Source organism: Watersipora subatra, chromosome 3 (assembly GCF_963576615.1).
Source record: "Watersipora subatra chromosome 3, tzWatSuba1.1, whole genome shotgun sequence".
Taxonomy (NCBI): domain Eukaryota; kingdom Metazoa; phylum Bryozoa; class Gymnolaemata; order Cheilostomatida; family Watersiporidae; genus Watersipora; species Watersipora subatra.
Genome location: NC_088710.1, coordinates 10,775,275 through 10,798,727, shown reverse-complemented (window position 1 = coordinate 10,798,727; position 23,453 = coordinate 10,775,275). Strand labels below are relative to the sequence as shown.

General features: G+C 35.9%; 1 long non-coding RNA gene across 1 annotated transcript; it reads right to left on the bottom strand.

Annotated features, from left to right (window-relative positions):
* Positions 1-16,532: 16,532 nt before the first annotated feature.
* On the bottom strand, positions 16,533-17,697 carry LOC137392015 (uncharacterized). Its single transcript, XR_010978200.1, has 3 exons — positions 17,561-17,697; positions 17,246-17,353; positions 16,533-16,665 (listed from the first exon to the last, which is right to left on the bottom strand). It is a non-coding gene; the product is annotated as an uncharacterized lncRNA (long non-coding RNA).
* Between the last annotated feature and the right edge of the window lie 5,756 nt (positions 17,698-23,453).

The following is a 23,453-nucleotide window of genomic DNA, read 5'->3' as shown; positions in this document are numbered from 1 at the left end:
ATCCTCTATTCACCCATGATTCGCTAATCACCCATGATCCTCTCTCTATTCACCCATGATTCTCTATTCACCCATGATCCTTTATTCACCCATGATTCTCTATTCACCCATGATTCTTTATTCACCCATGATCCTCTATTCACCCATGATTCTCTATTCACCCATGATCCTCTAATCACCCATGATTCTCTATTCACCCATGATCCTCTATTCACCCATGACTCTTTAATCACCCATGATTCTCTAATCACCCATGATCCTCTATTCATCCATGATTCTCTATTCACCCATGATCCTTTATTCACCCATGATCCTCTATTCTCCCATGATCCTTTATTCACCCATGATCCTCTATTCTCCCATGATTCTCTATTCACCCATGATCCTTTATTCACCCATGATTCTCTATTCACCCATGGTCCTTTATTCACCCATGATTCTTTATTCACCCATGATCCTTTATTCACCCATGATTCTCTATTCACCCATGATTCTTTATTCACCCATGATCCTCTATTCTCCCATGATTCTCTATTCACCCATGATCCTTTATTCACCCATGATTCTCTATTCACCCATGATTCGCTAATCACCCATGATCCTCTCTCTATTCACCCATGATTCTCTATTCACCCATGATTCTCTATTCACCCATGATTCTTTATTCACCCATGATCCTCTATTCACCCATGATTCTCTAATCACCCATGATTTTCTATTCACCCATGATCCTCTATTCACCCATGATTCTCTAATCACCCATGATTCTCTATTCACCCATGATCCTCTATTCATCCATGATTCTCTATTCACCCATGATCCTTTATTCACCCATGATCCTCTATTCTCCCATGATCCTTTATTCACCCATGATCCTCTATTCTCCCATGATTCTCTATTCATCCATGATCCTTTATTCACCCATGATTCTCTATTCACCCATGATCCTTTATTCACCCATGATTCTCTATTCATCCATGATCCTTTATTCACCCATGATCCTCTATTCACCCATGATTCTCTAATCACCCATGATTCTCTATTCACCCATGATCCTCTATTCACCCATGATTCTCTAATCACCCATGATTCTCTAATCACCCATGATCCTCTATTCATCCATGATTCTCTATTCACCCATGATCCTTTATTCACCCATGATCCTCTATTCTCCCATGATCCTTTATTCACCCATGATCCTCTATTCTCCCATGATTCTCTATTCATCCATGATCCTTTATTCACCCATGATTCTCTATTCACCCATGATCCTTTATTCACCCATGATTCTCTATTCACCCATGATCCTTTATTCACCCATGATTCTCTATTCACCCATGATTCTTTATTCACCCATGATCCTTTATTCTCCCATGATTCTCTATTCACCCATGATCCTTTATTCACCCATGATTCTCTATTCACCCATGATCCTTTATTCACCCATGATTCTCTATTCATCCATGATCCTTTATTCACCCATGATCCTCTATTCTCCCATGATCCTTTATTCACCCATGATCCTCTATTCTCCCATGATTCTCTATTCACCCATGATCCTTTATTCACCCATGATTCTCTATTCACCCATGATCCTTTATTCACCCATGATTCTCTATTCACCCATGATCCTTTATTCACCCATGATTCTCTATTCACCCATGATTCTTTATTCACCCATGATCCTCTATTCTCCCATGATTCTCTATTCACCCATGATCCTTTATTCACCCATGATTCTCTATTCACCCATGATCCTTTATTCACCCATGATTCTCTATTCACCCATGATCCTCTATTCTCCCATGATCCTTTATTCACCCATGATCCTCTATTCTCCCATGATTCTCTATTCACCCATGATCCTTTATTCACCCATGATTCTCTATTCACCCATGATCCTTTATTCACCCATGATTCTCTATTCACCCACGATCCTTTATTCACCCATGATTCTTTATTCACCCATGATCCTCTAATCACCCATGATTCTCTATTCACCCATGATCCTTTATTCACCCATGATTCTCTATTCACCCATGATTCTTTATTCACCCATGATCCTCTATTCACCCATGATTCTCTAATCACCCATGATCCTCTATTCACCCATGATTCTCTAATCACCCATGATTCTCTATTCACCCATGATTATTTATTCACCCATGATCCTTTATTCACCCATGATTCTTTATTCACCCATTATCCTCTATTCACCCATGATTCTCTAATCACCCATGATCCTCTATTCACCCATGATTCTCTATTCACCCATGATCCTTTATTCACCCATGATTCTCTATTCACCCATGATTCTTTATTCACCCATGATCCTCTATTCACCCATGATTCTCTATTCACCCATGATTCTTTATTCACCCATGATCCTTTATTCACCCATGATTCTTTATTCACCCATTATCCTCTATTCACCCATGATTCTCTAATCACCCATGATCCTCTATTCACCCATGATTCTCTATTCACCCATGATCCTTTATTCACCCATGATTCTCTATTCACCCATGATTCTTTATTCATCCATGATCCTCTATTCACCCATGATCCTCTATTCACCCATGATTCTCTATTCACCCATGATCCTCTATTCACCCATGATTCTCTAATCACCCATGATCCTCTATTCTCCCATGATTCTCTATTCACCCATGATCCTTTATTCACCCATGATTCTTTATTCACCCATGATCCTTTATTCACCCATGATTCTTTATTCACCCATGATTCTCTATTCACCCATGATCCTCTATTCACCCATGATTCTCTAATCACCCATGATTCTCTATTCACCCATGATCCTCTATTCACCCATGATTCTCTAATCACCCATGATCCTCTATTCACCCATGATTCTCTAATCACCCATGATTCTCTAATCACCCATGATCCTCTATCCATCCATGATTCTCTATTCACCCATGATCCTTTATTCACCCATGATCCTCTATTCACTCATGATCCTTTATTCACCCATGATTCTTTATTCACCCATGATCCTTTATTCACCCATGATTCTTTATTCACCCATGATCCTCTATTCACCCATGTTTCTCTAATCACCCATGATTCTCTAATCACCCATGATCCTCTATTCACCCATGATTCTCTATTTACCCATGATCCTCTATTCACCCATGACTCTCTAATCACCCATGATCCTCTATTCACCCATGATTCTCTATTCACCCATGATCCTTTATTCACCCATGATTCTTTATTCACCCATGATCCTTTATTCACCCATGATTCTTTATTCACCCATGATCCTCTATTCACCCATGATTCTCTAATCACCCATGATTCTCTATTCACCCATGATCCTCTATTCACCCATGATTCTCTAATCACCCATGATTCTCTAATCACCCATGATTCTCTAATCACCCATGATCCTCTATTCACCCAGGATCCTCTATTCACCCATGATTCTCTAATCACCCATGATCCTCTATTCACCCATGATTCTCTATTCACCCATGATCCTTTATTCACCCATGATTTTCTATTCACCCATGATTCTCTATTCACCCATGATCCTCTATTCACCCATGATCCTTTATTCACCCATGATTCTCTAATCACCCATGATCCTCTATTCACCCATGATCCTCTATTCACCCATGATCCTCTATTCACCCATGATCCTCTATTCACCCATGATTCTCTAATCACCCATGATTCTTTATTCACCCATGATCCTTTATTCACCCATGATTCTCTAATCACCCATGATCCTCTATTCACCCATGATTCTCTAATCACCCATGATTCTCTAATCACCCATGATCCTTTATTCACCCATGATCCTCTATTCACCCATGATCCTCTAATCACCCATGATCCTCTATACGCTTAGAGTTTGTTTCACTAGTAAGTTCAAAATTGCCAGCTAGACATTCTCACATCTGCCTATACAATATGCATTTATGGCAAAAACTTAACCATTCAGCTTTTTTATATTTCCAGATAACGTACATTTTTGTTTTCACAAAATTGAGAGTTTTCACTAGAAACCTTAGAAGATTCACCATTTTAAGCTTGATTAATGGTTAACATGCTAAGAACTATAGCATGACTTGTAACTACTTCCGCATAACATCTTGAACATGAGCAACTCAGTATTAGATAACTTAGGATCTGCCTTTCTTTAAACTGACAGACTTTTGTTTTTATCAATCCTAGAAAATAGTCCATGAATGAATTGGATAAAGATAAATCATGTGGCTGTTATCGAGTATAAACACTGAACTTTTAAATAAACATGCCTTTAAATAAATCAAGTTGTTTTATTGCATTAGTTTTCTCTTAATATAGGAACTTACAGCACTGTTAATTTAATCATGAATTAACAATGATAATGACAAAATAATTGTAATAGGTCACTCACCTGTCCAAACAATTCCTAAATTGTTAAAATTAATGAGTTTGTGATTGCCCGTAGGTTGGTAGATACCAAAAAAGGTCTTGTTACTGGGACGATACCGAGGGCATCTGAAAGGTATGTGACTTAGTGAATTACTCGAGGATAGACTTAATACCAAGAGATAATAACTTCTGACTTGGTTAGAGATATGATTAGGCCCAAAGCGTTCTCACATCTCAACATAAAGTACAATCATTGTATCTTATCAAGGGAAAATGGTCTATCACCGCATTTATAGACTTACTGCATGTTAAAAAGTTGCAATGTTGTTGGATTGAAGTGTAACTTTAGATATCATACTTTCATTACACTCCTAGGCAACTGTATGACTACTATAATATTATTATTCTGTTATTATACGCACAATTATTACAATCTAAGGGAACTATATGACAACTATAATATTAATATATACTGTTACTATACATACTAATATTACACTACTAAGCAACTATATGACTACTATACTATTACTATACTGTTATTATACGTATTACTATAAGACTACTAGGCAACTATATGACTACTATAATATTACTATACTGTTATTATGCGTACTACTATTACACTCCTAGGCAACTATTATATGACTACTATAATATTACTATACTGTTATTATAAGTACTACTGTTATACTCCTAAGCAACTATACTACTACTATAATATTACTATACTGTTATTATAAGTACTACTATTACACTCCTAGGCAACTATATGACTACTATAATATTACTATACTGCTATTATACGTACTACTATTACACTACTAGGCAACTATATGACTACTATAATATTACTATACTGTTATTATACGTACTACTATTACACTACTAGGCAACTATATGACTACTATAATATTACTATACTGCTATTATACGTACTAATATTACACTACTAGGCAACTATACTACTAGAATATTTCTACTTGAAACTCGTATCATTCATGGAATGCACCTTAGTCTTATATCAACATATCATTGTAATAGATTTTTGGAGAACTGAAGCAGTTTGTACGAACCATCTGTTTGTTTGATGACAGGTCTGTTACACAGATTAGCCTTGGTAGAGGGGGAGCTGTGAGTGCCAAGGTCACACCACAAATTCAAAAAGAGATAGAAAGGTGATAAGTAGTGTTGATTTGTTTCTAAAACTTTGTTCAATTTCTTTTGATTATGAAATGCAGTTCCGCAGTAAATTAGCTCACAACATAACAAAAATAATTTGTTGGTGTTTCACCATTTTGCACATTAAATTTGATAAATTCAGTCTTTTTGCTTATTAAGGTTTACCAAGTTTAATTTTGGTCAGACATTCAAAATAAACGATACTTAATCATAACACTTATAATTATCTTGAACAAACTGTTTAAGCCTTCTTTAAAACCTTTCAAATTTTGCCAGTTTTGTACGATTTCCCACAAGGCAGTTCGGTTTCTATCATTTAACATTTGACCTACGCTTTATAAAACCTTGGCATTTAGAAAAACTTCAGGCACGCTAGCCAGATCAATAATTAGTATATTCGTTTATACTTATTCTTGTAGTAATGTTTTAGGCGAAGAAACCTTTCTAGATTATCCAACCAAGGGTCAGAATTTTGGTAAGCTATGTTTTATCTTTTCTTGCATTTGTCGTCCTATTGGCAAACTGCTTGTAAAATAGTTCAATAATTGATTAAAGATCTGGCAGCCATTTTCTTTGATAGTTACTAATTTTCTTGTTTGGATTTTGTATATCATAAATATAACAAAGCATGTTGTCTTTACACTTATTTGCACTGAAACCACGACACATAAAAATTGCAAATGATGGTTCAACATTTTTACTCCAAAAACCGGCATTTAAATGTAAAAGCAAACAAATCAATAACCAGTAATCAATAACCAGTAATCAATAACCAGTAATTCACATTTGCAGCAATGGAAATTGGTGCTTTATCAAGACACTTGAAAGCAATCATAATTTTTCTATTGATGTAAAAATATTATATTATATCTTGCATTAATTAACTATATCGTTTGCTATATTGTATTTACTTTTGTTATTATCTGTTGTTTTAGTATTGGTATAAGCTGCCAAATAATTTTATCTGTTACTAGTATATACGTTATATTTGCTACAGATAATCACATAATACCAGCAAATTGTCCATTTTGTTTAAAAAACTATAATACAGTATTTTTGCTACGGAAAGATTGTGATCTATTTTATGTGTTCTTATTTACTGCATGGTCATCTATAGTTGATCGTTTCATGACAATCAAGTTTTAAAAATGTAACATACTGTTTCAGGTTGCTGTTTATTCTAAGTTTGTCTAATCATATCTAAAACAGTTTAATATGTCAGCCCTGAATCATAACCCTGCTTTGGCCGGATTAAAAAAACTCATTCATATTGTATAGGTAAAAATGCTTGAATGATTCATCATCAGAAACCTTGCAGAACATTGAAATAAACATTCTACTGTATTTCATGCAATGGTTGTAACGCAATTATAGATTTCAAGATTTTTCATGGTTTTGCCTTGCCCTCATTTTTGCATGAGAGTTACAGGTTCTCAACTCATTTCAACTTATATGATATGAAAAAATTGCATACAACATCTAACTATTTGAAAATATCATTGCTAGCTCCTTTAACAATCTTCCAAATGATATATATTTTCTTAGCAGAAAAAAGATCTTTTTAACCCTATATGTCAAACCATTTATTTGATTTTATTGGCTGACTGCTGCCTATTTTCTTTGTTATATGATTCTTGTATGGCATAATCTGGACACAATTTTTGTTTAAAATGAAATTATTGTCAATAAAATAATATATAACATATCCTATTGAGTCAGCGAACAATCTACACGCTGTCTGGTAGACTAAGCTGTAAGACACCTATAATCAAGGAATTCTAAAATTCTCGTGTATACCTACAGGCAAGCACAAGTGGAAAATTTGCTGAAGACAAGAAAGTCTCAGTATCGAAAAACGCAGTCTACGAGCAACATCGATCGACAAATAAATGGTGAGTGCAAATAACTCTTGATGCATACAATAATTCACTAACTCAAGTAAAAATAACATGAACTTTTATATCAAAAAGTTCTATTACAAACATGCAATGAATAAAGACTTGCTTAAATAAAATATAGCTGTGAAATTGTCTCCGCTTATAGTTTTATTGTTCTACTCGCAACTGCCAACTTTATAGCATGCTTAAATTTCACTTCAGTGTATGGATTTTCTAAGATTATGGACATTTTCAGCTAACGCTTGACTTTTCACTCAAAGTAATAGTCAAAACATGGCACGCAAACTTTTTTTAAACATTAAAGTCTTGTAAAGGGAAATAAAAAAGCTGAATAAAATTAAAACAAAGTGTGCAACAATATAAAATATATATGCTGGTTTAGCCTTGGCTAAGTCAAATTATGAAATGACAATGTATTCTTATAAAACATTCTTATCTTCTTCAACATGCAAGTTTAAAACTAAAATTTTGGAACAAATTAGTGTGAAATGTATTAGGCCATTATAAGTAAATTAAAATAAGAATATCAAGTTATGTCGACTTTCACTACAATCCTCGGATGATGAGTTTTTAACAAGAAAAGTTGAAGATAACCTTATAAAGGTGCATTTTCACGAGGATAATTAATCAAAGTTGTGTTTTCTCCAAGAGCCTTAGTGATGGAAAGCCTTCTATAGTCTGTTTACGATTTAAAATATGTTTTTGTAAAAACCTTCTACCGAACCAACTCAAAAATTTGACTATACAAAATAGGTCACCATTTTAGTCAATAAAATACAACATTTATATGCATTCCAATTTGACCGCTTATCTGTATAAACACAAAAGAGAGTTACTCCATGTTGCTACATGCCATGTACATGGGTGCATAATAACTATAGCACATGTTACTACATACCATGTACATGGGTGCATAATAACTATAGCACATGTTGCTACATGCCATGTACACGGGTGCATAATAACTATAGCACATGTTACTACATGCCATGTACATGGGTGCATAATAACTATAGCACATGTTGCTACATGCCATGTACACGGGTGCATAATAACTATAGCACATGTTGCTACATACTTTGTACATGGGTGCGTAATAACTATAGCACATGTTGCTACATGCCATTTACATGTGTGCCTAATAACTATAGCACATGTTGCTACATGCCATGTAAATGTGTGCCTAATAACTATTATAGCACACGTTGCTACATACTTTGTACATGGTTGCATAATAACTATAGCACATGTTGCTACATGCCATGTACACGGGTGCATAATAACTATATCAATTAGTAATTACTAATTAGTACTAACACTGACAGGTTATACTAAAAGAAAGTATAAAATTATGTGATACAAGCTTGTTGATTGAACCTACATGAATGCGTTCTAATCTAATTATTAGGTTTACAAAAAAAGTTTAAAATATTCAAATTGTATCTCCAATCTGCTTGACCATCCATTACGTTTCTACTTGCCACAAAACCCCTACACCTTATATCAAACACTAACACCTTGCCAAATAACATTATAGAGCAGTTATGCAAACGGAGCTTTTTCTTCCAATACGCATAATTTACTTAAATCCTTTTGTTTCATGGTCTAATTTGTTCTAAACGAAATTGACCAGTGATAATAAAACTAATATCTATCTATCTATAAACACCCTTGCATTTGTTATTTCAATAGACTTAAGTGGTTCCATTGCAACTGTCAGCTCTATCTCATCCCACGACGACTTGCCACCAAAAACCAAAGCTCGATTGTCCTCTTTGGGAATGAGAGAGGTGCCGGTCATTTCTCCCATCCAAATCATGCCACATGCTTCTGTGCAGGTAAATCATTTTGTAATTACAGCTCTGTTACCACGAAACTATCCAATGTTATAACGGTTTTGCAAAACGACCAAACAAATCTATAACTGGTTTATGCGCTGTAACATTTAACTGTGTGAGTTATTTGTTATTAAGCAGAGTTCTTGAGAGTTTTTTTTACAAAAATTTAATGAATGTTTCATATCTATGGTCCCAGATACTTAAAAATTTATGTGTTTGATTGTAGGACAATATGGATGGATCTCGTAAGGCTGTCAAGAAGTAAGTAGCAAAGGCTACAGAAAATTTCTGTTATTGACAACTGACCTGTGATTTAAGTTCTTGTAATGCTCATGACATGCGTTAGTAACATTTAATTTCATGTCAATATCATGTTAAATGATTACATGATTATATGTTAGTAATATATTAAAAAAGATTATATTTTATCACGTTACGTTATACAGATGCTAACCTACTTACGAACATTGTGTTACAAACAACGATAGATACGAACATTGTCATGCATGTCAAAAATGTTCGTACGAGATGGCGTAAGTTAGATTTTACATTGTTTGCCCTTTTCCGAGTAGTGCGGCTTTCCACTGCTGATATCAATCTTTCCAAGTAATTACGCAGCTAACATATTTGCAATGCTCAGCAACATTTTTGAACAAATGCACTAGCAATTATAGCAATCTAGCAATTTACAGTAGTACTGCTTCTCTCCAGTTGTACACCTCTCTATAAAGCATAGTGTTTTATTATTATTTAATGTTCTTTCAATGCAGTACAAACTAATATAGGCTACTTATGCAAGCCTTAAACATACTTATATAATCCTTAAACATATGCTCCGTACAAAATAACGAACTGAGACAATTTATGAACGAATTCGTGTAAAGAACAACCATTCGAAACATATCTCGTTCATAAATTGTAGAGCGTCTATACTACATGTACATTGCTTTATTTTAAATTGCTTTACATTAGCGTATAATAAATAAACTTATAGAATGTTATATCACAACTTAATATATTATACTATTTATTATATCGTTTTAGTTTTAAAATATCGAAATATCTATGGGTTATATAATATAATGCGAGATTAGGGAGCAGCTGAGGTTAGGTGGTTGGGGCGTTGGCATATATTAAGTAGGTCAGTGGTTCGAATCACAGAAGATCCATTGGTGGTGTTAGGAAGGGCATCCAAAAGATCTGACCCCTAAATGGGAAAAGCCAAAAGAAGATTATGTAATGCTAGATTATATTACATTATAATAACTTAAATTACCTTATACACCTCAATATGATATGTTAAATTATGGTATGTCAGATAGTATTATGGTGTATATTTTTTTAATCAGAAAACGTATTTCAATGGCATATACACTTACGTTGACTTGAATCCACTTATATATAATTGTATGTATTTGTACGTAATTGTATGCACTTATGTATACTTACTTATACACATATATATATATATATATATATATACTTTTCGGCATATTAAAATGGAACGTGAGTCAAGTCTTGATAATAACTCAAATAAAATTGAATATGCTTCAATATGGCGTTATGTAAAACATGAAATTAAATACAAATATTTTATGGTTTCTGTGTTAAAAATAAAATTAATTACAGATGTTTCATGGTCAATATGCTTCAATATAATATTATGTTAAAATATAGTTAAATATAGACGTTTCATAGTTAATATGCTCCAATATGTCAGAAACAAAATTTAAAAAATGTTTCAAGGTCAATATGCTCAAACATGACATTATGTTAAAAATAAAATTAAAAACAGCTGCTTCATGGTCAATATGCTTCAATATGATGTTAAAAATGAAATTACAGGTGTTTCATGGTCAATATGTTTCAATATCATACTATGTTAAAAATAAAATTAAAAACAGATGTTTCAAGGTCAATATGCTTCAATATGTTAAAAATGAAATTACAGGTGTTTCATGGTCAATATGTTTCAATATCATACTATGTTAAAAATAAAATTAAATATAGATGTTTCATGGGCCATGCGCTCCTCCAATATGACATTACGTTAAAAATGAAATTAATTACAGGTGTTTCATGGTCAACATGCTTCAATATGATATTATGTTAAAAATAAAATTAAAAACAGATGCTTCATGGTCAATATGCTCCTATACGAGATCATGTTAAAAGTGAATACGAGGTCTGATCCAAAAGTTCCAGGAATGGAGCTATAATTCAAAACACGTTGCCTCAATTTACCTATATAGTGTGGTGGATTTGCCACCACGTAAATAACGTTCTTTTTATAGGGAGTTGTGCCCTATTTTATTTTTATCTTTTTCCGAGTAGCTACGCCCTCGTGGGCTGGCCTTATGTTCCACTAATTTGCATATCTTATAGTATATAAAGGAAGGCATCAGCCTTATTATTTCGTTCTGAAATACATGTTGTTCCATGAACCATCTCTCTCTTCAGTTTTTCTGATAAGGAGAATTACTTGATTTATCGCAAGTATCTCGGCATTTTGCCTCTAAGCGCTGCTCGGTATATCAGGACAAGTCGACCTGTCGACCTCTACTGGCTGTCGACCTTGCTGTAGACTGTCGACCAGGGGTCGACCCCTGTCTAGAGACGAGCAATTGCGTTGCCTATAACGTAAGACGTCTCGTACGCCGCTGTGTGTTGGTGACGCAATCTAACATAAGGTTGCCCGAGTTGGTGACTTGTTACCTGTAGCATAAGACATTCCATATGCCGCTGCGTGTTGGTAACTCGGCCCAACGCAGTGCTATCCGAGGTTAGTGATTTGTTGTAGTGTAAGACGTTTTGTACGCCGCTACGTGTTGGTGGCTCAATCCAACACAATAGTTAGTCCCCTTCAAAGTACTCTCCTTTGCTACCGATACACTTGTCCCACCTCTTCTGCCATGATGCCATGCAGTGTTGAAAGCCATCGGCGTCGATGCTGTTTAGCTCTCTAATTGTTGCACATTGAATTAACTCTATACTGTCAAATCTGGTTACTTTCATAGTAAGTTTAACTTAGGAAATAGCCAGAAGTCACAGGGAGCTAGATCTGGTGAATAAAGAGGATGTGGTAGAACGGTCATGTTGTTTTTAACACAATGCTGCTTAACAGAGAACGCAGTGTGGGCGGGTGCGTTATCATGGTGCAGCATCCATGAACCTGTGCGCCACAGTTCAGGTCTTATGCGCCTAACTCTTTGCCTAAGACGCTTCAAAATACCAAAATAAACATGCTGATTCACAGTTGTACCCTGTGGTAAGTACTCATGGTGTACTGATCCATGAATGTAAAAAAAACGCAATCATCATGATCTTTACACCTGACTGAGACATCTTTGCCTTTTTGGTCTTAATGAGCCCGGAGACTTCCATTGGCTACTTTGGAATTTAGTCTCTGGCGCATAACCATACACCCAACACCCATCTTCAGTTATTATCTTCGATAAAAATTTTTCATCATTTTTTAAGCTTCCTTGAAATCATTGCAAGCGTGCATCCTGAGCTCCTTTAGGTCATGAGTTAGCAAACGTGGCACGAACTTTGCTGCGACTCTTCTCATGTTTAAATCATCAGTTAAAACTCTTTGAACAGTTTTAAAACCAAGTCCAGTCACTCCAGATATCTCTCTAATGGTTAATTGACGATCTGCCATGACTAGTGACCTCACACTGTCAAACAACAAACAAGTCCTTGCCGAGGATGGCCTGCCAGACCTCGCATCATCTTCAGTGCTGTCTCTACCTTTACGAAAACGTTTTTGCCACTCAAACACTTGTGTTTTCTTTAGAGCAGCATCTCCAAAAGCAAGATTTAACATTTTAACTGTCTGAGTACTTGTTTTCACTAATTTCACACAAAATTTAATGCAAATACGTTGTTCCGATTGATTAGACAAGACGATAAATTTGGTGAAAAATTGACGGAAGCACCTGACAGACCTTGACATATCGTAGGCTCACGTGAGAACGCATTGTCACAGCAACCCGAAATTTTGTGACAACACTCCGGAGGTGTTTTCCCGCAAACGCTGCAATGGGGTTTCCATTGTGCAAATATGCAAGTGTATACAACTCCATTCCCAGAACTTTTGGATCAGACCTCGTATAAATGCAGATGTTTCATGGTCAATGTGCTTCAATATAATACTATATTAAAAATAAAATTAAAAACAGATGTTTCATGTTCAATATGATATTATGTTAAAAATAAAATTAAAAACAAATGTTTCATGTCCAATATGTTCCAATACGATATTATGCAAAAAATAAAATAAATATGTATTTTTTCATAGGCGTAAGAGGAAAAGGATTGCCTCAGTTGTACCAGACCTGTCAGCTCCCGTGTTTCCTCCACAAACATCAAATCCAGGACCAAAAGCACAGCTACCATACTTGCCTGTGCAGCTATACAATCAGCACCTTCGTATCGGGTTAGTACATTGATTGGATGATTGGCAGCTTCATTAAAAACTTCTGTGCAATATTTAATTCTTTAAGACAACGCTTCTTCCTTGTTCTAGGAGACAACTACCTAGGAGTATGGCTGAATATATTAATTTATTAACATGTTAATATATATATGCATGTTTGTGGGATAATTTCCGTTTTATTGTACGGTAAAGATATCTTTATTTGAGTGAATTGGGCGTGCTGGGATGGCTGTAAAACTTGTGTGCACAACCCCTCGAAGATCAAGTAGAAAGTGCATTTTTGTTTAGAACAGTGGATGCTCTTCCACTGTCATATATGTTATTCTACTTTAATAAAGCCTGGTTCCCATATAAGATGCAAGCACCGATGGCAAGATTGCCGAGCTATCAGCGGTAAAATGGTAGTCTACACGACAAGTACCGCAGTAGTTGGCGGCGATCAACGCAAGAGTTCAGCGCTGCTCAACTTTCACAAGGAACTGCAGGGAAATAGCACTGTTATTCTCAAAATGCTTGGTACAGGTGAAGGTTAGCACTTTCAAAATTGCATGGCGAGTGGCCATTTTTATGCGATCATCAACGAAGCAGCTTTATGTGAACATAAGCAGTCAAACCTAGCGCCACAAGTTTTTTGCGTCATGAGATTACTGCTGCGGTCTCCCAGCCAATATGGGAACCACGCTCGTTGGATTCCAAATACTAAATGGTTTAAATCCTTCATACATCAAGACTATGTATCAGTTCTCAAACACCAGATATCCACAGCATGATGATTTTATTTTGTTCCTACTAAAAGATGCACTCAACAGTTGTATTGATAATTCTTTTAATATTTTGTCAAAAGAAATAAGACGTATACCTAAACTTATTAGTTTCAACTTTTCCTTGTATAAATTTCTGTTTTTGCATTCATGACGCCACATGCCAATACTTTTTTATTTGTCGATTTATTTTTTCTGTGGTACCATATGTAAAAAGATGTTTCTTACACAAAATATTGTGAATTGCCCAATAAAAATATACATATATATAAATGGATATAATCCCTACAAGATCAAGTATGTCTACTTAGCTCACTGCAAGCGGAGGCTGTGCAGTGAGTTTTTAGTATCAATGTTGCGCAAACAATGTCTATGCAATCTTGGCTGGACATGTCTGAGTCCAGTGGGAAGAAAACCCTCTACAGTCTACACCCAGTTGCAGAGTAATTTAAGGTTGTATGTCTTTCCTTTTACCACCAGTAGTAAATGAAACCCAACGTGTTGATTAATGGTCACGAGTTCTAGGACACCAAACGACAGCTGCTCTGTACACTGATGTAGGAAATATCTTATTGCTGACGAGCTACTATAACCACGTAATAACATAATTTTGCATTAATATACATTTACTTGTTCAAAATGCTTATGAACTAGACAATAAGAAAACCTAGCTTAATAAGGTTGACATACATGTACTATGGTGGATCTTTCGTAATTCACTACTTTCTGAGAAGAAAAATAAACTATCTTAAAATTTTTTTAAGATTTTCAGAAACTAAATAAATGCAATTACTAATTTACAAATGTGCAGCCGTGGCTCAGGAATTAGGGCGCTGGCCTATGATCAGTGATTGATGGTTCGAATCACGCAAGGACCATTGATGGTGATAAGAAGGGCATTCAACCACAATTATTCCCGTGGCTAAATCAATGAGAAGAATAGTTTGTCGTGGCAACAACTAAAGGTGCGCTTACACTGGCCAACACCGACTCCGATTAGGTGCCAATACCCCGACTCAGACATTTCACGTATGGGTGCCGACACCGACTCTCCCTTTACATTGCAACGATCGAACTATTTTTGTCGGTACCAACAGCCAATCACAGCGCTTCACCGTTTTGACCTTCACCCTACCACGCGAAAACGAGGACACATAAAAATCAACGCTCTTGATGTGGAAAATTCTATACTAGTACTACACTACTACTGCTGCTGTTGCTCCTACTACTACTACCGCTAGAAACAACTACTGTATGCCGAATGGAATCTTCCGATGACGATGAGATTTTGTTGACGAATAAATAAATAAATATAAATAAATCGCCTCATTTCTAGTTTCTCTATAAACAAGTCTGTATCGACTTGTTTTATCAATGAACTAACTTGATTTTTTGGTACTCTCGCGTTCACATCGTCGCTAGCCATGCTGGTTCACTATCAGAGAGAGCGCGACGAAACGTTTAATGAGACTCCTAGCTTCTGATTGGCTGATGAGCGTCCAATTTTTCGGCGCAACTGGGCACTGCTGGGTTGCACCGACACCGATTTTCAGATCGGTGCCAACACGATCTCCCTGTTCACACCTACCAACGCCGACTCCTCAAATTTGTCGGCGCTCGACAAAATCGGCCAGTGTAAACGCACCATAATGAGAAATGCTACAAGGAAGAAGGCTCACTGAATTACCTATATAAAAGTTATATAAGACTTAGCATTCCTACAAAAGTTAATTAACGTAGGTTGCCCTAGGTTTGATATTAACACAAAAACTTTTTCATCCTTTGGCAAAGCTGATCAGCGTAACAACATTTAGTATGTTTACACGTATTTATTATAAAATAACTTTCTGGGTCCAAGCTTTAGAAGATCATGGCTGGTGTCATGAAGGACAACAAATCTTCAATGCTTCTCTTTTACATTGCTAGCTCTGCCAATTATCGGCATGGTAACAGATTTTTTAATTGTAGTAGGGCATCATAATGACAGACAAGGATTATTAATATCATACAATGACTCATATACTCGTATGTTTATACTTGCAGAGCCGTATGAACACAAAAGGACTTTGTGATAAATCAATGATGTTTCTACTTTGGTTGTGGCAACTCCAGTGATACTTCAATTATTTCTGTTTGCGCACTACTATCCTCATTTGGAGCTACGAACAGACACCGCGGGAGATGTTCATATGCTTTACATGGTGGCGACAGTTGCTTTTTTTGCTGTTTTTTCTCGATTCATAAAAACCCCTGTTATACAATAAACCCACATCAAAAAAACTTGCGTCTTCCAAATTGTTGTAGAAAAATGAACCTAGCCAAACTTCAAGTCTTGCGGCAGCTTATCTTTATTTTCATAACTATGTTTGCTGTGCTTTTCATGCATTTCACTGTAGAATTTTAGTGTGGGTGCTTCATTTGATCAGGTTGGTTATGAATTTCATTTTAAGATCTCTGAAAATCCATTCCGCTACAGACAAAACTTCTCTGTACACACAGGCGAAATTATAGTAGTGTTCATTAGCCCCAATTTCCTAAAGGTAATGTTGTAAAACTCACCATTTAAATAGATAGAATGCACACTTCACGATGATAACCACACCTAAGGTTATTTTATACGCTTTCATTACAAGCAAATAGCTCAACCATTTAGCAGAGTTTTGTATACTTTTACAAGCTTTATGCTGACTTATTAGTGGTAACACATTTTCAAGGTCAAACCAAAGTGCCTGAACATACCTTATGTAGTGCACTTTACAATTTACAGCCAATCACAAACTTAGAGATGGCACTTTTTCCCATGATCCTTAATTATCCCATGATCTTGTTCTACCTTTGGTCCGGAACCTACCAAACAAGTGATCCAAGTCTATACCATCAAACAAGTGCATGAGATATCTTCATTTGAAATATTACTTTCACCGAAGACCAGCTCTTTAAGATTAGCAGTACTTCTGCCTTTTCTAAAAAGAATAAGATTCCACTTTTACCATGTCAATAAGGAGTTGGCTGAAATAGTGCTGCATCAAATCTATTACCACTGGCTGTCCTCACCTTTCTTGACCGAACTTCTTCAGACTAATCAACCTCACAACTAACATTTGATCAATGGAGATCCTTACAACCTTGACGCTGCAGCAGTACTGGTTACACTGTTTCTTTTGTCAATGTTGACGCAAAGCACAACATCAGTGACCCTAGCCAACTGTTGAGAGGACCTAAACTTCTCTAGCTGGATGACTTCGTCTTATCAGAATATCAGCCACCTTCCACGAACACAAAATTGAGATAAAAGGCAACTATTAGTGTGTAAAATCTATTCTGGTTTTAAAGCTAGTCTTCTTTGAATTCAGCAACACAATGACAAATCTAGTCTTTCATACATATCCTATTCCAGCTGAATGTTTGGTAGCTAACTTAAAGTTGAAGGGTCAGTTACAACAGGTAAATTGCTGTGAAGCTATAGGTACCCCACTCCTTTGCTGTCCAAACTGTCATGCAAACCAGCCATGTATGTACACCCTCAGGATACGATTACCATGATATACGATAGATTTACCTTACGAAGTTGAACATTGCAAGATCTTCACCTCACCATATGAATTCTATTTCACCATACGAATTCAAGAACATTTTTCGCCTGAGTTGAAATTTGGCAGTCGGTGTGCTTATTACGTATGTCGAAATAACAAAAACGCTGAAATGCTGTTCGCCGAAAATGTTTTCACAGTGTATAGAAAAAACAAGATGACTGATTTTTCTCAGGTCAGCCTTCCACGTGAAAAATTTGTGAAAGTACATAAGCGAGAACAAATATTCATTTTTAATGCTATATTCATATTTACTATAAACTTTTATTCAGCATACGTATATAACTACAAATATCTATACATTCTTTAATTCGCCAGCTATGGAATCTGCGACCGATATAAACGTTATAGGAAGAAGGAAAAAAATATTACCATGGCAACAAAGTTGGAGATAATAAATAAATACGAAGAAGGCGCTCGTATTGTTAACATTGCCAAGGAAGATGGTCGCAGCCAATCAACAATTGCTATGACTATTAAAAACAAAAACCCATTAAAGCAAGCAAAACCTCCAAGGGCATGACTATGCTTGCCAGTAAAAAAAGTTCAATCCACGACGAGATGGCGGGGCTTCTTCTATTCTGGATTAAAGAAAAGGAAATACAGTGTACCCTCGAGATACGATTACCCTGATATAAGATTTTTTCACCTTACGAAGTCAAACATTATGAGATGTTTATCTCGCTATACGAATTTTATTTCACCATACGATTGCGAGAAAAGTTTTGCCCGAGTTAAAATTTGGCGGTCGGTGAGCTCATAACGCACGTCGAAATAAGCAAAGACACCGAAACATAGCGTGCCGAAAACATTTTCAGAACGTTTAGAAAAGACACGATGATCGACTTCTCTCATGTCAGAATTCCGCGTGAAAAAATTCGTGGAAAATACTCAAGGCAGAGGAAATATTCATTTGTAGCGTTATAATATTTTTTACTATAAACTTTTAGTCAGCATACGTATATAACTACGAGTATCTACATTTAATTCGTTAGCTATGGAATCTGAGACTGATACAAAACGAAGGAAAAATGATTTCTATGTCAACAAAGTTGGATGTTGTAATTAAAGAAGAAGGCACCCGTATTATTAACATTGTCAAGGAATATGATCTCAACCAATCAGCATTTGCAATTATTACTAAAAGAAGAACTCTATTAAAGCAAGCACAAGAAGAAGCTTACGACTGAAGATTTGAAGGAGTTAGAAGGCCATGCACGCGATCAGCATTCAAAAGGAGCAACCAATTAGTAAGGGCGAGGAAGTAGAAGATACAGAAAACCCCCACATTGGCAGAAATATTTCAAGTGTTTAATTTACTGATGTGGAATGGTACATTAAAACAATACATGTATAATATGTATTATTTATCTCTTGTGTGGCATGTTTTTCATATTTTATTCATTTTATTTGTTTCCTTTTGATTTTATGTTTTATTCTCTTGTTTAACCATGTCTTTGCAGATGGGCTTGTTATCTCCTATGTGAATATAATTCATCGTATGTATGTAACATGAAAAAAGCTTTCCAGCCATAAACCAATGAAGGACAGACTTACTCTTGTACTTCGTGCAAAGTAATTTTTCTTTACTATTATACAGGACGTACATACCTTGTGTAACATGACTTTAGCTGTTACATGTAGCGAATAAAGCAGAGAGGAGGTAAAAACGTATCGATGTTATTATGTTGCCGTACACTTGAAGGTTAATTTAATACGTAATGAAATGGAATTTTTAGCAGGTGAAAGAAAGTTGTCTAGTCCTGTCCAATTTTTCTTCTGATTTAAAAGAAAAAATGCTGATGCAATGTAGAAAACTGCTAGCTAGCTAACGCTTGTAGAAAGATCCAGAGAAGGTGCTACAGTAGTTTTTCTTGTATGAAACGTGCACAAGAATCAATGTAACCATACGTACAAAGTTTTTACGTATTTATACACTTGAGGACAAGGCTTTAACAAGTTTCAGAAAGTAATGTGAATGCATCAACTATCTTGAGTAGCTAGTTATACGAGTTACATACATACGATGAACTTCGTATAACTAGTTCTTAGTTCGGGATGCCAATCAATCATTTCATTGGAACGAAGCAACAAGCAACACTGCACCCGATAGTGGTATATTATAAGTCCTCTGAAAGTAAACTCTTACATATATCCTATTGTTATATCAGTGATCCTATGCAGCATGACCATCTTGCTGTATAGACAATGATGAGAGACTTTATACCTAGACTGAGATCGATGGTCCCAGAGATTGAAATGGTACACTACTTTACAGACGGCTGCACCGGGCAGTATAAATCATATAAGAGCTTCTGCAACCTGATGCATCACACACTAGACTTTGGGATTCCTGCCAAATGGCATTACTTTGCAACCTCTCACTGCAAGTCTGCATGTGACAGCATAGGGGCTGTTGTAAAGTATCAGGCCCGTAGAATGAGTCTGCAACGCATTTCTGCTGACTTCATCACAAAACCTAAAGATTTTTATAGTTACGCCATGGAGAATATAGAGTTTGTACTAATTTTATGGTATGACAATGTAGACATTGCTAAATACCGTACACTTCAAAAGGAAGGAATCAGAGACTGTGCAATTCTTGTGGCTGGTTCGCGGAGTCATTGTTTTAAAGCCAGTGCTACTAGCCTTATTGATCGTCGGACATCAGGTGGCGATGTCTCTATCACAGTTCAGTACCCATGTTCATGTTAAAATTTTGCAGCCAGAGAAACACTGTGCCACCGCAAGTTCATTTAAATATGACTACCGTTAAGCAGGGTGATATACTGGCCTAAAAATATGACAACGATTGGTATGTTGGATCAGTTTTTGAAATGAACATCAACGAGCAGGACTTCAAAATCAATTCTTTTCACCCAAAAGGTCCTTCAGCTGTATTCAAATATCCTATCAGACCAAATAAACTTTATGTTCCTATTCAACATGTGCTTATGCCAGTGATTTGACAGACAACCAATCATCACCGTGACTACAAACTTGATCAAAAAATCCAGGAAAGACTGACAAACCAGGTACGTTATCAATTTATACATGATTCAGCAAGGATAAACAGGTTACAAAAAGAAAAAATAAAATAAGCAAGACATAATACTGTTAGTTTATGAGCTCTTTTATAGAGATACATAGCCATATTGAATTTTAGTATGATTGCTATATTGCGCAACTGAATTTTACTAATTAAAATAGTCAATTGTTAATCATGAATTAGACTATTTTATAGCAGGAAAGCAAAAATGATAATGCCAGAATTGAAATCAGCACATATGAATTATGCAGGACACATGTTTTGTTGACCATATTTTCCGTGCGAACATTGTGAAACCCAGCCACAAAGATGACACAATTTACCCAATTGCGTTGGCGGCCATCTTGAAAATTGACCTTTTGTGCTTTTAAATCCGCAATTCTTTTTCAAATTAATATTTTTTATTTTGAAAGACACCAAAAGTTATAGAAAAACATTCACTTTCTGGTCTTTGTACCTTTATCATTCATATATGAGTGCTTAAAAATAGCTCAATTTCGTATTTTTAGCTCAGAATATGCTCCGGCGACCTACTTAGACGACCTCTGACCTTCAGCAAAAGCATCTAGGAGGTGAGTAAAGTTTAGAAACTTGTAGAAGACAAGTGGGCGTGTTAGACCTAAAAAAATGAATGGCATCATTGAAATGGTTTCTAAGATATTGAACTCCCAAACACCTAAGAAATGAAAGAAACTGAGTTGTCTCCCCCGTTTAGCAACTTTGAAGGGTCGTAACCAGCGACCGTTTCCACGTAAGAACCTAAAAACTTTGATTTGTACCAAACTTGACATGCTCTTTAAGATGGAACTAGTTTTGAAACAATCTGTGATGGGCCAGCACACACTTCGGTGAAACCTGATGGAATATATAAAGTAGATGTATATTTATATTAGAAACAACTGGCACAACCTAGTGCTTAAAGATGAGATGACATGTACCGAAGACAATCACCTCGTCTTACTCTCATTTCTTCATGGTAAACCACCTAGGGATGTAAGATATGTGTCTCAGATAAATGCTAGTATAAACAATTTTAGTTCAGGTTTCCAAAAGCTAAATTAATATTTAGCATTTACTACTGAACTCCCAGCGTTGCACGGGTATTAAAAACAGCTTATAAACAGTGGCAGGTAATGTAGTCGTTTGCAAGTAGCCTTGCACATTGCAAATGGCTGGTTTGAGTAAGCTAGTATCCGTATTACTAAACCTATAATTAAGAGCCGTGAGAGCAAGTTTTAGTAACGTTGTATAACGCAAAGTGCTATGCGTATTTTAACCCAGATAATGACTCATATTGCCCAATGAACTCAATGCATCTCGCGTAGCTTAATCGGTTAGGTTATCGTCTGAAGAACGGGAGATTCTAAGATCAAATCTTTTGTAATACTGGACAGACCAAAGGACAGACGACAAACTTTGGGACTTATATATATAGATTAAGACCAGTACAGGCAAGCTCAGCCAGTCTTGTGTGGAAGTGTAGCGCACTGCTGATCTGCGTGACTTGTTTTTGTTTTGCTGGTTTCTTTGAGCTCACTGATAGCTTTTGGTACAAAGCTATTGTGATAGAACCTGCTGTTTGCTTGCGCTGAGGTTGGTTGGCCATACACTGAGCCCTAGTCTGGTTGATTTATAATTTCATCGTATATAAATTTTTCCATGATGCTGTGATTCCTCTAGTCAGTCTAGTGCCTTAGTTTTATATTCCTGCTGAAAGCCTTAACGCTTGGTTTTGAACCTGCTCCAAACTAGCTGTTTCGCCCTTCTTATTTGGAACCCAACCTGCAGCTGATTACTCAAAAATGAAACAGACAAAGAGACTTCTATACTAAGAGCTTAGCCCTCTGAAGCGCCCAATGAAGTGCACACTTGATCATGCCTAGTTGCCTCTTTGCTGTTGTAAGTTATAATCAAGGAGGAGAATCTCATACAATACTCACACTAACACTCAATAAATAAACAGTCGTTTTGTATTTTATGCCATCTAAATCATGCTTCATTCTATAATATTCTATGCCATATATATTTGTGGTTACATCCTGTAATATCACTTTTGGTTTTGATTACATTATCTATGTTGTTAATAACAATATCATATGACCTGCAAATAGAGACTTTTCCCCTATTCAATACAATATAGGACGCACCATTATTTATATTTGAAAGGTCTAGAAATGAGCCATTACGGCTAGATGAACGTGATAGGCAACGCCGTGCGTAGCCGTAATCCTGGCTTTCTAGGCACAGTGAACCACATTTTTATTATCAAACACAACTTAGATGACCACTCAGCAGTAAACTAGAAGTT